This window comes from Panthera tigris, chromosome B2 (genome assembly GCF_018350195.1).
Source record: "Panthera tigris isolate Pti1 chromosome B2, P.tigris_Pti1_mat1.1, whole genome shotgun sequence".
Lineage (NCBI taxonomy): Eukaryota > Metazoa > Chordata > Mammalia > Carnivora > Felidae > Panthera > Panthera tigris.
Window position 1 is genome coordinate 134158565 of NC_056664.1, and position 15009 is coordinate 134173573.

The 15009-nt window shown below is 45.4% G+C and overlaps 1 long non-coding RNA gene across 1 annotated transcript; it reads right to left on the reverse strand.

Annotated features, from left to right (window-relative positions):
• Nucleotides 1–48: 48 nt before the first annotated feature.
• Nucleotides 49–14676, reverse strand: LOC122238776. The gene is made up of 4 exons (XR_006217940.1): nt 14000–14676; nt 3709–3774; nt 2652–2847; nt 49–1328 (listed from the first exon to the last, which is right to left on the reverse strand). It is a non-coding gene; the product is annotated as an uncharacterized LOC122238776 (long non-coding RNA).
• Nucleotides 14677–15009: the final 333 nt, after the last annotated feature.

Consider the following 15009-nt stretch of genomic DNA (forward strand, 5'->3'; position numbering starts at 1 on the left):
TGCAGGGCTCGAACTCATGAATTGTGGGATCATGACCTGAGCCGAAGTTGGAGCTGATTGAGCCACCCAGACGCCAACCCCTTTCCCTATTAAGATGGTATTTAAGGCAATTCTAAACTGCCTTGGGAGTTACTCTTTTTCCCTGGGCCTCTCCCATGTGTACACAAGGTATACATATTAATAAACTTATATTTCTTTTTCTCTTGTTAATCTGTCTTCTTACTGGAGTCTGGGCCAAGAACTTAGAAGGGTAGGGAGAAAACTATTTTTTTCTCTCCTATCATACTAATATTTTAAAAAAATCATCCTTTTCCAAGCTGAGGGTTTATCTGGCTTATGCTGTGGTGGCACGAGAATATGACCCTCGGGTCTTCGCCTACAGGTGCTCACTTGGTCACAGGCCCCAGGCCGTGCTCTGAGGTCCATTGCTATGGATGTGTCAAGGCTGGTCCCAGGCAGTGACTGAGCCTGAAGGGATACTAAGGCAGGTCCTTCCTGGGGGACATGGGACTCCTCTCTTTTACTTTTATGTAAGGACTTTTTTACCTTTTTACTTTTACTTAAAGACTTCCCTGAGGCCTTGTGGTACTTTCCCTTGACTGGATAGCAGTCAGGATACCGCCACCCAAACTCCCGCCCCTCTCTCCTTCACTTGGGGTCTGAACCGCAGCCTCCCCAGGGTGCTGCTGCCTCTTTTCTCACAGGGGCTTCCCCCATCGAAATGCCTGCACATTAATCCCGTCTTGGTTTCTGCTTCTCAGAGGACCCAAGTCAGATGGATTTGACGGCTGAAATTCTGTTTCATTGTATCTCGTGTTCTGGTAACAACTAACATTCCACATTTCCTCTAATACTTCAAAAGCGAGAAGCTGTGTGGCTTCGTGATTTGGGCCCTTCAAATTCTTCGGTCAATTCAGCTCATTGAGTTTTTTTTTTGTTTGTTTTTTTCATTCTAGAGAAGTAGTTTGGGCAACGATGTAAAATACACGTTTTGTTCAGTCGGAGCTCCCTAAAATAGAAATTGCATCCAAATGTTATTCATTTGCCAAATCTTGAAAATATTTCACATCTTTAGGGCAATTCTGATTCTTTGTTTCAGTTGGCACAGTGATCCGGAAAGAGGTAGAAAGCACCAGTTCTGATCTGAAAGGCGTAGGGAGGTAAAACTATCAATAAGACGAGGTTAAAGCTTATTTTGTAAACACGTTCTTGAGTAAATTTCTTATTCCACACAGAGGATGGTCCTGAACTTCGTGTTTCTCGACAGCACCGCAAAGTCTTTGAAGTGGATGCTGTCTGTCCCCAAGCAGCTGAAAACTCCTCATAATCTTAAAAAAAAAAAATTTTTTTTAACGTTCATTTATTTTTGAGAGAATGAGAGAGACAGAGCGTGAGTGGGGGACGGGCAGAGAGAGAGGGGGAGACACGAATCTGAAGCAGGCTCCAGGCTCCTGGAGCTGGAGCACAGAGCCCGACGCGGGGCTCGAACCCACGAACTGCGAGATCATGACCTGAGCCTAAGTTGGATGCTTAACCGACTGAGCCACCCCGGCACAGCGGTCTCCTCATTTTTTGTTCCCAGGCCTCCAGGCTCCCATGTGTCCTACATCCCACCTGAAGGTCCAGCCCAATCTTTAATGTAACGTAATAGGGTACTTATTTTCAACACCAACTAAGAAGTAGTTTTGCAAATTCAAAAGTGAACCTCAAACTGATCAGGCCTCTGAATTGAACAGCTGGTTGATAGAAAACATTGTCAGCAAAACGATAGAAACAGGCATGGGGATGCATTCAGCCAAGTCCAAACCATGAAAATTCTATAGGACAATCTTGTTCCTTCAAGACATTAAGTCCAAGGAGAAAGATAAGAAGGGGAGCATAAACGTTAAACAAGGTTGTCCAGGTCTGGACTGCGTCATGAGTGGAGTCGTAGCAAAGAGAGTGAGCACGTGAGACAGAATCAGCTGGGGGCTGGATGGGGAGAAATGGTCCTTTTAACTCCCGGGTCTCCATGACAGCACAAGGAAGGCTCTGAAGGGCTGGACTGTGAGAGGGAGGAAGCTCCCTTCTTTGTTCCCGCATCCTTAGCTCCTGAATCCTCGACCCGATCTCCCCTCCAACTGTCTGGGGTTCAGGAATAATGGCAAATTCTATAGACCATTGAGTGTGTGCACTGTTACCAGATGAATTCCTTTGACAAACGTTTTTGGGGAGCAGTACTGTGTGCAGAGCATGGGGCTAGGTGCAGGGCAAGTACAAGGTGGCTCCTGCCCGCCAGGGGCTTATGGTCCATCTGGCTGACAGCTTAGCAGAAAATGAACAGGCAAAACATCCTGGGAACGTGGTACATGAGTACTGGGCACGGCCAGGTCAGAGGCCTCTTGCAAAGAAGGCAGGACTTCGCGACGGAACGGGTGAAGGGTGGGAAGATGACAAGCAGGGGCCCTAAATCAAGCCTCTGTTTTCCAGGATGTCCAGAGAGTGTGGGGGAGCTTGGTGAGGAAGGATTCCCTCCTTGGGGTGATAAGAGTCCAAGGTAGAGAGTGGGCGGGGCTTTCCAGGAGCTGGGGAGGAACAGCTTCCCTGGTCACCTCCCCGTTAATCCATAAGCCCCACTAGAACACATGTGGAAGACAGACAGACAGACACACCTGAACAAGGAAAGAGGCAAAGTCCGAAGCATCTGGGTCACAGGATTTACAAAAGGATGAAGAGTACTTGTCTGTCTTCCTGCGCCAAGACCGAAACTTTCCCTCCAGGACAGGACAGGACACAGCACAGCCGAACCATGATATGTCCAATGCGAGAAAAGAAATCGTGCCTTCAAAGAAGCACCCACAGCAATGCCTGCAAGCCAAAGCAATAGCAAGAACGTCATCATCTAGGGGTCAGAGGGACTCAGTGTGCAAAGCCAGGTCTGAAGTTATCGCTCCCTCCTGGTTTACCAGGTCCTGCTTCTCTCTTGGGGGGGGAGGTGGGACCCCCAGCGGCAGGAGAAGCAGGAGGCAAAGAGGGGATTTTGGGCTTGCGACTAACCTAGTTTTAGATTAGCACGGCTTGTTTGGACTTACCTGGTGTCACCAGGGACAGGGAATTTAAGGCTCCAGATGGGAGAGGGCCCCCCCCACCCAGAGTGGTCACATGTAGGGTGTTGAAATGTTTCTGGGCAGTTTGGTCCTCCAGGATTGTATTTTCTCTGTTGGCCTGCAGGATGCAAGGGCCCTTAGCCTTTCTCTCCAGAGTTCTTAATTGCTAAGAAAGTACATGCTCACTGAGTAGTCAACTGGAACACAAAGAAAGTTCATCCCTGCTCACCCACTGTTCTCTTCGACTCTCACTCTCCAAGTGTCTTTCCCCAGTTCGACGCAGATCCCAGCAAACTGTGTTTTTTGTGTAAGTATTTGCCAAGAGAGCTGTCCTGCTGTTCGGCACTTTGGTTCACTTAGTGAATCATGGACATCCTTCCCTGTCCCACACATGTCTACTTCGTCTTTTTTAACAGTTGCATAGAATTTCCTATGGTCTGCACTTAACACTTTGAAAATAATTTCTTAAAGAGACTGATTCCCTTTCTACCTGGTTTTGTCAATCTAATTAATTGGAAGAAACCCTAGTATGCAACGAAGCCATTCTATGTAATGAATACATACGCATTTAAAACAGGTTCTGGCTATGCATCCTCGATGGGAGCTTTGTGGAAGTACTCACTGAGGCAGTTCCTGTGATCCATGGTTCAGGAGGAGCCATAGTTGACACAGAGATCGTGGGGTCACGCTGTGGGAGGAGATTAGATGGTCAGTAAGGGCAGCCGCTGTCTCCCTGCCTGCCCAGTTCCCAGCCCTGCCACCGTTCCTAGTAGATATTTATTAAATACACGCATGTTCGTTAAATGTCCCTTTTCTAGAATTGATGAAAAGGGTGCCAGTCCTGGATCATCAGTAGATGCTAAAACCATGGGCAGAAAGCTTGTTGGGGAACAAGATATTCACATAGAGACTAAATGTCAACCCACATTTTTTCATCATGCAAATGTCATACAAATAAACTCATCCATTAACATCATCATCATCATCGTCATTTGCTAGTCTTTGTTGACATTCTGGAGACTGGCTTGGGACTAACTCACTTGATTTCCTTTTATCTTGGCTGAAGAAAATTTTTACCTCCTTATGTGCGGTCGCCATGTTGTGTATTTTTTGTTTAAAGTTTTACTTATTTGAGTAATCTCTGCACCCACACAGGGCTCAAACTCACCACCCTAGGATCAAGAGTTGCATGTTCTTCCGACTGAGTCAGCCAGGAGCTCCACTCTTGTGTATATTTTAAGTTCTCAGTTCAGTCATGACCATGACCAAAATGGCCTTAATGTTCTAGTTCCCAGCTAGACTAATCTTAACATTAGCTCCTAACATCCCTTTTCTTAGAATACTTTTTAAAAGAAATTTGTAATTGTAAGTTCTTTCTATTTATAGGGCATGGATGGTCATTCTCAGGGCCCTGGGAGCGATCTCTTTGAAATGTAAACATTAAAGGAGATGGGGAGGCTTCAACGACAGAAGTATTTCTCATAGTTTTGGAGGTTGGAAGTCCATGATCAAGGTGCTGGCAAGTTTGGTCCTCCTGAGACCTCTCTCCTGGTCTCCCTCATGGCTGCCTTCTTGCTGTGTCCTCACAGGGGCCTTTCTCTGTGGGCACCCACTTCTGATTTCCCTTACCCTTCATATAAGACACCAGACCTATTGGATTGGGGCCCCACTCTTAAGACCTCATTCATTCTTAAGTACCTCCTTAAAGGCCCTGTCTCCAAATACCCTTACCCTGGGGGTTAGGGCTTCAACCTATGACTTTGTCATAGACTCTGTCCATTACAGAGACTGACTTTGATGGGAGCTAATTAACAAACATAGATGGTCTAATTACAGACAAAAACATTTGCAAGCTCAGGAAATAACACATCCTGTTGATCAACCTCCAATACTTTCCACTACTTCTCCTACCTCTTAAAATGCCCGGTCCTTTGTTTCAGTGGAGTGGAGTTCAGGCTGAGTTCTGGCCTCCCTCCTCTATTACAGTAGCCTTCAATGAAGTCTTCCTTGCCTGTTCAATGCTGTCTAGTACAATTTTTGCTTTGATGATGGGTATGTATAGATGTACATGGGTTATCTCTCCTGTTAACATCCATGATAAGTTTCTACATTTCAAAACCATGTCGTCCTTCTGAAAGCTATCATGTTTGTTGCGCATGACTGTGCTTTTATTTAGCAGAAATTACCTTGTTCCTTCAGAGCTCTAAGGGAATTGTATTATGTCGATGCCAGAGTAATTTTAGTAGTATACTGTGTGTGCTTCCCCCCAATGTTTATAAGATAATTTTTTATTAATGTTTATTCATTTTTGAGAGACAGAGACAGAGCATGAACGGGGGAGGGTCAGAGAGAGAGGGAGACACAGAATCCGAAACAGGCTCCAGGCTCTGAGCTGTCAGCACAGAGCCCAACGGGGGGCTCAAACTCACAAACTCTGAGATCATGACCTGAGCCGAAGTCGGACGCTTAACCGACTGAGCCACCCAGGTGCCCCAAGATAATTTTTAAACGTACAGAAAAATAGATAGAATTTTATAGTGAACCCCAATATACTGACCCCCTAAGATTCTACAGTTAACAGTTCGCTAAACATGCTTTATCACATATTATCTGCCTGCCCATCCTTCCCTTCTTTCATCAATGTACCCTATTTCTGATGCATTTCAGAGTGGCAGATATTACAAAATTTGCCCTGAATGTTTCAGCATGCATCTCAGTAACTAAAATTCTGGTCTGCCTTTGAATCTGCACTCAGTTTCCCCATGACATCTTGAACTTCTGAAGAGCAGGGCCTGTCTCTCTCATCCTCATGAAAAATCTTCACTTCCTTGGGGCGCCTGGGTGGCTCAGTCGGTTAAGCGTCCGACTTTGGCTCAGGTCATGATCTCACCTCCGTGAATTCGAGCCCCGCGTCGGGCTCTGTGCTGACAGTGCAGAGACTGGAGCCTGTTTCAGATTCTGTGTCTCCCTCTCTGTCTCTGACCCTCCCGCATTCATGCTCTGTCTCTCTCTGTCTCAAAAATAAATAAACGTTAAAAAAATTTAAAAAAAAAATCTTCACTTCCTAGATCATTTTCTAACATGTAGGTATTAATATTTATCCAATGAATGTTGCCGAATTTCCTTTAACGGAATGTATAAAGTCTTTAGTATTAGCATTTAAACATTAAGGTTTTAAATTCAGTTACCCCTAACAGAAGTGAAGACATACTGGTTTCTATTCTCGCTAAGAGAATAAATGGCCACTAAGTTTCTCACTAAATGGCCACTATTGGAGCCACACCCCTTCCCCCAACATAAGTGCTATAGGAGGGAGAGCTCTGGTCTGGTAAAGGGGATCAGGAATCAAAACAGACTTTCATTGCTCTCCCATTTTTATTAGCGTTAGTCCTGTTCAGAACTGTCATCTCCAAAATGTTTTCAGGGTAAGGTATATTGACCAGGTTCCCATCTCAATTTTGGAGAACTCTAGGAACTGTGGCTCTGGAACTCAGCCAGAACATAGCAACCAAGTGTGCAAAAATCACAGGAGGGAATTACATGTTGTATAGGGTTGGATTTGGGCATGAGACAATAGTGAGGGATGAAGAACGGAGTTTATTTCACTTTCACGTAGGAGTGTGGAGGTTGCCCTGGGCTCTGATTATTCATCATGGAGTTGAGGATCTAAGACTCCTTTTGTCTTGTCCCATTAGCTTCAGTTTGTTTTTCTTTTTAATTAGTAATTAATTAGGAGAGAGAGATAGAGCATGAGCAGGGGAGGGGCAGAGAGAGAGGAAGACAGAGAATCCCAAGCAGGCTCTGCCTGGCCAGCACACAGAGCCCGATGCAGGGCTTGATCCCATGAACCACGGGAGCATGAGCTGAGGCAAAGTCACGAGTTGGATGCTTCACCGACTATCCACCCAGGCGCCCCTCACCTTGCTTTTCATGCCACATTCCCAGATGGCTACCTGAGCTTGAGACATCTTGTCTATATTCTAGGCAGCCAGAAGGAGAGAAAGGAAGGGGGAAAGGACTTACATCAGATGTCTTTTGGGAGGATTTCTCACAATACTTTGTTTTAGGTCTTTGATGAGAGCCTGGTTAGATGACTATACCTATGTACAGGGAATCTTGGGGAAACAAGGTGTGAATTATGCAAGGTCCAGAGTCTAGCCACAAACCTGAGTTGTTAGAACCAAGAAAGAGTGGAAGCCAGATAATGGGTGGATACCAGCGCCTTACTTTTTTTTTTCTTACTTCGAGAGCTAAGATCTAGGCACCTGTTTATTTCAGGTCCAGAGCAGAGAGTAGCAGGGGACTAGAAGTCAAATATCTTTGAGAACAAAGTTAGGGAAACAATGAGTCCAATCTTAGTTTCCTGCACAGGAGGAATTGTAGAGTTATAGAGGTTAGATCTTCAAATGGCTTGGAGGGTCAAGGGAGAAGGCTGCTTCTTAGCCCTGAGAAGTATATTTGGAGTGCGCCATTTTGGGGTGCTGGGTTCTTCTGCCCGCGATGGATAAAATGCCATACACTGTAGCTTCCTTAGTGCTTTTGAGGCAGGGTAAGAACTTTGGTTTTTAGAGAGCTGGAGGCAGACTTGTTCTGAGGACCAACTTCTGAGGACCAACAACGGGACCAAAAGGAATCAGGGAAACTTACGATGAGCAGGTTATCATCAATCGTTAATATCAACAATTAACTACAACAGAGTCATCATAATAAAATAGTAATTAATGCTGGAATATTGCCTTCAAGTTTCCTGAGCCTTTCCAATTTGATCTTCACAGTGTTTCTGTGTAGACACGATCCCCTCTTGCTGGCTTCTACGATTATGGAAGGGACATTGTGTAGAATGAGGCCAGGCTTCCGTCCTCCGCTGAGGAAGGGGAAGGTAAGCCAATGGAGGACGGTACATGAGCACATTTGCTCCATAGCCAGGCCTTCGAGTGCAGCCTGCTCGCTGGCTTTCACACTGGTGTGCACCTTTGTACTGACTCCTGCCCGTCCCTTTGTCCAGATGATCTTTTTCTATCTGAACCAGCGGTCAAATTGCTTCAGGGCCCAGATAATGTCATCTTCCATCAAGTCTTCCCAGCCATTTCTGATGGAATTCGTTTCCTCTCTCCTATGTTCTAAAAGTTCGGGCTGCTGCCCGAATACCAGAATACCATTCTGTGTTCTAGGCAGGTATACATCTATATGGCTCTCACACCGGGTTGATTAGTTCTCTTCGGAAAGGGCACATGCTTGTTTGCCTTGACTCTCTAGGAGAAGAGTGACACATCCGAGATGTTCAGTGAATGTGTGAGGAACTCGTGTATTGACTTATTTGAGAGGTAGTGGGTGCTGAGGGTAGCATCTGAGGGTAGCCTGCTGTGAGGGATTCGACAAAAGCATTCACTGTATGTCTTTCAGGTCTACAGTCCATGGCCCTAACCACCTCTCCCTTCTCCTGAGTCCCCCACCCCCATCCCCTCCACCCCACCATCCTTCCTTACTGAGTGTCCTCTTGATCTATAACTAACAAGCTATGTAAGAGTTCCTGCTCTTTCCTCAGAATCCTCATGTCTTGGGCAACTTTGGGTCTGAGTGGGAGAGAAGAGTCTTGGTCCTCTACTTTTCCTTGGAGACTTTACTGGCGGCTTCCTCAGATGCCATGAGGCTCCTCTGACGGTTTCCTCAAAGTTCTGCAGGCTTTCCCTGACTCTTATCTCAGTGTCCTCCCAGCTTCCACCTGTTGCCCACTTCCAAAGCCACCTGCGTGTTTTGTCACACTTCCAGGTACACAAATCTGGTATAATCGCCTGTTGTGACTTGACAGACTTCCCTCAAATTTAGTGGCTTAGAATTCCAATAATGATGTATTATCTTACATAGTTTCTGTGGGTCAAGAATTCAGGAACACGATAGCTATCAGGTTCTGGCTCAGGGTCCCCCATAAGGCTGCAGTCCAAATGCTAACTGGAGTTGCAATGATCAGAGGGTTCGACTGGGGCGGTAGCATCTGCTTCCAAGCTGGATCACTCCTACGACTGTTGGCAGGAGGTCTCAGCTTCTCATCACAAGGAATTCTCCATAGAACTACTTGAGTGTCCTTAAGACATGAGAGCTGGCTTTCCCTAGAGTGAGAGAACCAAATGAGAATGGTGGACACTTCAATGTCTTCTGTGATCTGGACTTGGAAGTCATGTTTTAGTATTTCCATTATATCCTGAAAGTTGCAATGTCATCCCTGTTGAGCGTGAGAGGAGCTTACATGGGAGCATGAATGCCAGGAGGCATTTTGTGGGCCAGCCTCCACCATTCCTTTACTGGGATCATCCTTGTCTTTGTGGATCTGGCCCTGTGGTCAGAGGGGGGCAGGACACAGCAGGAGCAGGACTCAGAATCCAGAAGGAATGCCTAAAACAGGAGTCATTTGGAGTGGGATTGGGATTGAGGAAAATATAAGGAAATTTTTTTTCCATGTACCCTGAACTAGTAGGATCACATAGGGGATCAATAGAGAGTGCCTTAGTCACTCTAAGAGCTGGCAATTACCAGGACCCCCCAGTGGGATGAGAGACAACTCCCCGTGGTCAGGAGAGAAAGAGGAGGTGAAGCAATGGCTTCCAGTTGTTTCGATTATTATTGACATGACTTGAGGTCTGTTCTTCCCATCATCCTCAGGTCTTCAGTCGAGAAACAGTGTCTGTTGAAGGGCCTAGGGAAACTCTGCTTGGGGTTGGGCTCTTTCCAGTCTCTGCACACCTGAGACCTTCTCCCATCTTCAGAGTTAGAGAATACCACAATTCAATCTCCTCAGAATTCCTGAGCTTCTCCTCACAACAACCAATGTATCTGGCCCTGTATTTTGTTCCAAAACAAAACACCCCAAACAAATATATTTCCTTTGTATTTTTTTATTTTTAATTTTTTAAATTAAAAAAAATTTTTAATAAGAAATTTATTGTCAAATTAGTTTCCATACAAAACCCAGTGCTCATCCCAACAGGTGCCCTCCTCAATACCCATCACTCACCCTCCCCTCCCTCCCACTCCCCATCAACCCTCAGTTTGTTCTCAGTTTTTTAAGAGTCTCTTATGCTTTGGCTATCTCCCTTTCTAACCTCTTTTTTTCTTCTTCCCCTCCCCCATAGATTTCTGTTAAGTTTCTCAGGATCCACATAAGAGTGAAAACATATGGTATCTGTCTTTCTCTGTATGACTTATTTCACTTAATATAACATTCTCCAATTCCATCCATGTTGCTACAAAGGGCCATATTTCATTCTTTCTCATTGCCACGTAGTATTCCATTGTGTATATAAACCACAATTTCTTTATCCGTTTGTCAGTTGATGGACATTTAGGCTCTTTCCATAATTTGGCTATTGTTGAGAGTGCTGCTATAAACACTGGGGTACAAGTGCCCCTATGCATCAGCACTCCTGTATCCCTTGGGTAAATTCCTCGCAGTGCTATAGCTGGGTCATAGGGTAGCTCTATTTTTAATTTTTTGAGGAACCTCCACACTGGTTTCCAGAGTGGCTGCACCAGTTTGCATTCCCACCAACAGTGCAAGAGAGTTCCCGTTTCTCCACATCCTCTCCAGCATCTATAGTCTCCTGATTTGTTCATTTTAGCTACTCTGACTGGCGTGAGGTGATATCTGAGTGTGGTTTTGATTTGTATTTCCCTGATGAGGGGCGACGTTGAGCATCTTTTCATGTGCCTGTTGGCCATCTGGATGTCTTCTTTAGAGAAGTGTCTATTCATGTTTTCTGCCCATTTCTTCACTGGATTATTTGTTTTTCAGGTGTGGAGTTTGGTGAGCTCTTTATAGATTTTGGATATTAGCCCTTTGTCTGATATGTCATTTGCAAATATCTTTTCCCATTCCGTTGGTTGCCTTTTAGTTTTGTTGATTGTTTCCTTTGCTTTGCAGAAGCTTTTTATCTTCATGAGGTCCCAATAGTTCATTTTTGCTTTTAATTCCCTTGCCTTTGGGGATGTGTCAAGTAAGAAATTGCTGCGGCTGAGGTCAGAGAGGTTTTTTCCCGTTTTCTCCTCTAGGGTTTTGATGATTTCCTGTCTCACATTCAGGTCCTTCATCCATTTTGAGTTTGTTTTTGTGAATGGTGTAAGAAAGTGGTCTAGTTTCATCCTTCTGCATGTTGTGTCCAGTTCTCCCAGCACCATTTGTTAAAGAGACTGTCTTTTATCCATTGGATATTCTTTCCTGCTTTGTCAAAGATTAGTTGGCCATACTTTTGTGGGTCTAGTTCTGGGGTTTCTATTCTATTCCATTGGTCTATGTGTCTGTTTTTGTGCCATACATTTCCTTTGTATTAGGAGGATGTCCTTTGTTCTCAAAAACCTAAAGGAACTGATATATCTGCTGAGGGAGACAGACAGTACAACTTGTAAAACTACTCTGGTCAAAGACTTTAAGACACAAAGGAAGGCATGCTTGATTCTCTCCAAGAGGGTAGTGAAGACTTCATGAGAGGTGCATCCTGGGGAGAAATAACATTTAACTAGGTGGGAAAATGGGGAAAGTGATTTCTGGAGAAAGAGATGATCACATACTAAAGAGCTTAGGGGCATCCATGATCTGAGAATCCTGAATAAGATCAGGATGCCTGGATCTTGAGTTATTGTGGAAGAAGATCTCATAGAGAAGAAAGGTATCAGGAGGATAGGTGGGAGATGTCTGGAATCATAGATGCTGCACAGAGAAGAATCCACAAATCATCCCAACAATAATCCATCTATCCATCTATCCATCCATCCATCCATTTTTGCATTTCATAACATATATTTTCTCTCCTTACACCCCAACACAGCACAAAAGAGGTAGTTATTATTAGTTTTTAGTGGGGTGCAGAATAAGAAAATACTCTGGGACAGACCCAACGTTGTGTACAAGCTGCTTGCCCATCAGGTGTACATTCCGAGGGATTTCATGGTGCCTGAAGTATCAATGGCAGATAAGGATGACTTTTTTTTTTTTCCACTTTTCACATTGGAGCATGTTTCCTTTAGATTAACAGTTTTTAAATGAATTTTTTAAAAATTTTGATATAGTAGGGGCACCTGGGTGGCTCAGTTGGTTAGGCAACCGACTTCGGCTCAGGTCATGATCTCACAGTTTGTGGGTTCGAGGCCTGTGTTGGGCTCTGTGCTGACAGGTCAGAGCCTGGAGCCTGCTTCAGGTTCTGTGTCTCCCCCTCTCTCTACCCCTCCCCTGCTCACACTCTGTGTCTGTCTCTCAATAATAAATAAACATCAAAAAAATTTAAAAAAAAATAAAATTTTGATATAACTATAAATTATGTGTATAAATTCATACAGTTATTGGAAATAATATAGAGGAGTCCCAGGTATCCTTTTTCTAGTTTCTCCCAAAGGTAACAGATTACAAACACTATGGGATATTGGCCCTGATACAATGCACATCTTATTTCAATTAAGGATGATATTTGGAGCCTTTGGCAGCCTCTATAGGTAGGTCACAGTGTAGGCCTTTAGGATTTGGAGCAGGACCCTGCCCTTACCTACAGATAACTGCCCTCCTTTTGAAAAACAAATCTTGGCCTGTGCTGGGCCTTAATGGGGGCTTGAACAGTGATCATAGGCCACCAAATCACCATGTGACCTGAACTGCCCATTATCAGTTTGGTGTTTTCTGACCCAACAAGCCATAAAGTTGGGCACACGCAGCAGCTTTCCATAATCACATAGAAGTGGGACGTGCATGATCTGGCCTGACCAGGCCCTGAAGGCACACAGAAGTTATGCGAAGAAGTTGCCTGAAAGCCCATGGTCCCCACTCCTGCCACACTGCCTTCTCTCTCCCAGCCTGCGCCGAAGGTCTCATGGAAAGTTCCCTACTGTCAGTGGACAGAGGAAGAGAAGACGTGGGCCTGGTTTTCAGATGGTTATGTGAGATATGCAGGTGCCCCCTGAAGGTCACAGCTTCAGCATCACAGCCCTTCTCTGGAATATTCCTGAAGGATAATGGGTAAAGGAAATTTTCTTAGTGGGCAGAACTTGAGGCACTATACCAGGTTGTACACTTTGCCTGGAAGGAGAAATGGACAGATATGCAATTATATACCAATTTTTGGGCTGTGGCCAATGGTTTGGCTGGATGGCCAGGGATTGGAAAATCCAATTGGAAACTTGGTGACAAAGAGATTTGGGGGAGAGGTATGTGGAGAGAATTCTCTGAAAACACAAGGGTATTTGGGTGTCATGTGAATGCTCACCAAAGGGTGACCTCAGAACAGGAGGATTTTATTTTTATTTTATTATTTTTAATATCATTTACTGTCAAATTGGCTAACATACAGTGTGTGTAAAGTGTGCTCTTGGGCCAAAGCATAAGAGACTCTTAAAAACTGAGAACAAACTGAGGGTTGATGGGGGGTGGGAGCAAGGGGAGGGTGGGTGATGGGTATTGAGCAGGGCACCTGTTGGGATGAGCACTGGGTGTTGTATGGAAACCAATTTGACAATAAATTTCATATATTGAAAAAAAAAGTGTGTTCTTGGTTTTTGGGGTAGACTCCCGTGGTTCGTCGCTTACACACAACACCCAGTGCTCATCCCAAAGGACAGGAGGATTTTAATCAAATGGCTGGGATGACCCATTCTGTGAATATCAGTCAGCCTGTCTCCCCAGGCACCCCGCATTGCCCAGCGGGCTCATGAACAAAACAGCTACGGTGGGAGGAATGGATGTTATGCGCTGGGCATTCCCCAAGGCTGACCTGGCTGTGCCCACTGCTGAGTGCCCAATCTGCCAGCAGCAGAGACTAACACTGAGCCGTGACATGGCTCCCTTCCTCAGGGTGATGAGCCAGCTGGCATGCGGATCCCACTGGAACACTTCCATCATGGAAAGGTGCAGCATTCTCGTTTTTGAAATAGATACTTACACCGTGGATATCGATTTGCCTTCTTTGCATGGTGTGCTTTTGCCAAAACTGCCGTCCATGGACTTGTATACTTCCTTATCCACTCTCACTGCGTTCCATGCGCTCTTGCTTCTGATCAAGGAACTCACTTCACAGGAGACAAAATGTGGCAATGGGCCCACGCTCCTGGAATCCACTGGTCTTACCATGTTCTCCATTCCGAAGCAGCCGGCTTGGGAGGATGGTAGAATGGCCTTTTAAAAACTGAGTTACAGTGCCAGCTAGGTGGCAATCCCTTGTGGGGCTGGGGCGAGGTCCTCCCGAAGGCTGTGTATGCTGTGATCCCACTCCTCTCCCTGGGCTTAAACCCTGGACCCTCTCCTCTTAGCTCCTGGATGGAGTTCCCCTCCCGGTGGTGCCTCACATGGAGCCACCATGCTGCTCCCACCAAGTGGGAGTAATGCCCTTGACAGGTGCGCCTACCCCTCTCCTCCCCCAAGGAATCTGTGCTGAGTCAGGCTGGCTTTTCTAAAACTCTTTAGCATCGGGGTGTTTGGGTGGCTCTGTCAGTTAAGCATCTGACTCTTGGTTTCTCCTCAGGTCAGGATCTCACAGTTTGTGAGATACAGTCCCGCGTCGGGGTCCTCCTCCCTGACAGTGTGCAGCCTGCTTGGGATTCTCTCTCCCTCTCTCTCTGCCCCTCCCCTGCTCTCGCTCTCTCTCTCTCTCTCTCAAAATAAATAAACTTAAAAACAAGCAAAACACAGAGGCTAATACATCACATGCAATTAACAAAAACAAAAACAAACAAAAAAACCAACAAAAAACCCAACCCTCTAGCATCAAGAGGTCTTAAGACTTAGCTTCCCACCCTGCACTCCCATCCTTGTCCTCTCGCTCCCATCTCCTGGAAGTACTTCTTTTTCTGTTTTTAACGGTTAGTTAATTACTAACCGTTGAGAGAGACAGAGAGAGAGAGAGAGAGAGAGAGAGAGAGAGAGAGAGTGAGAGAGAACACGAGCCCGAGAGCA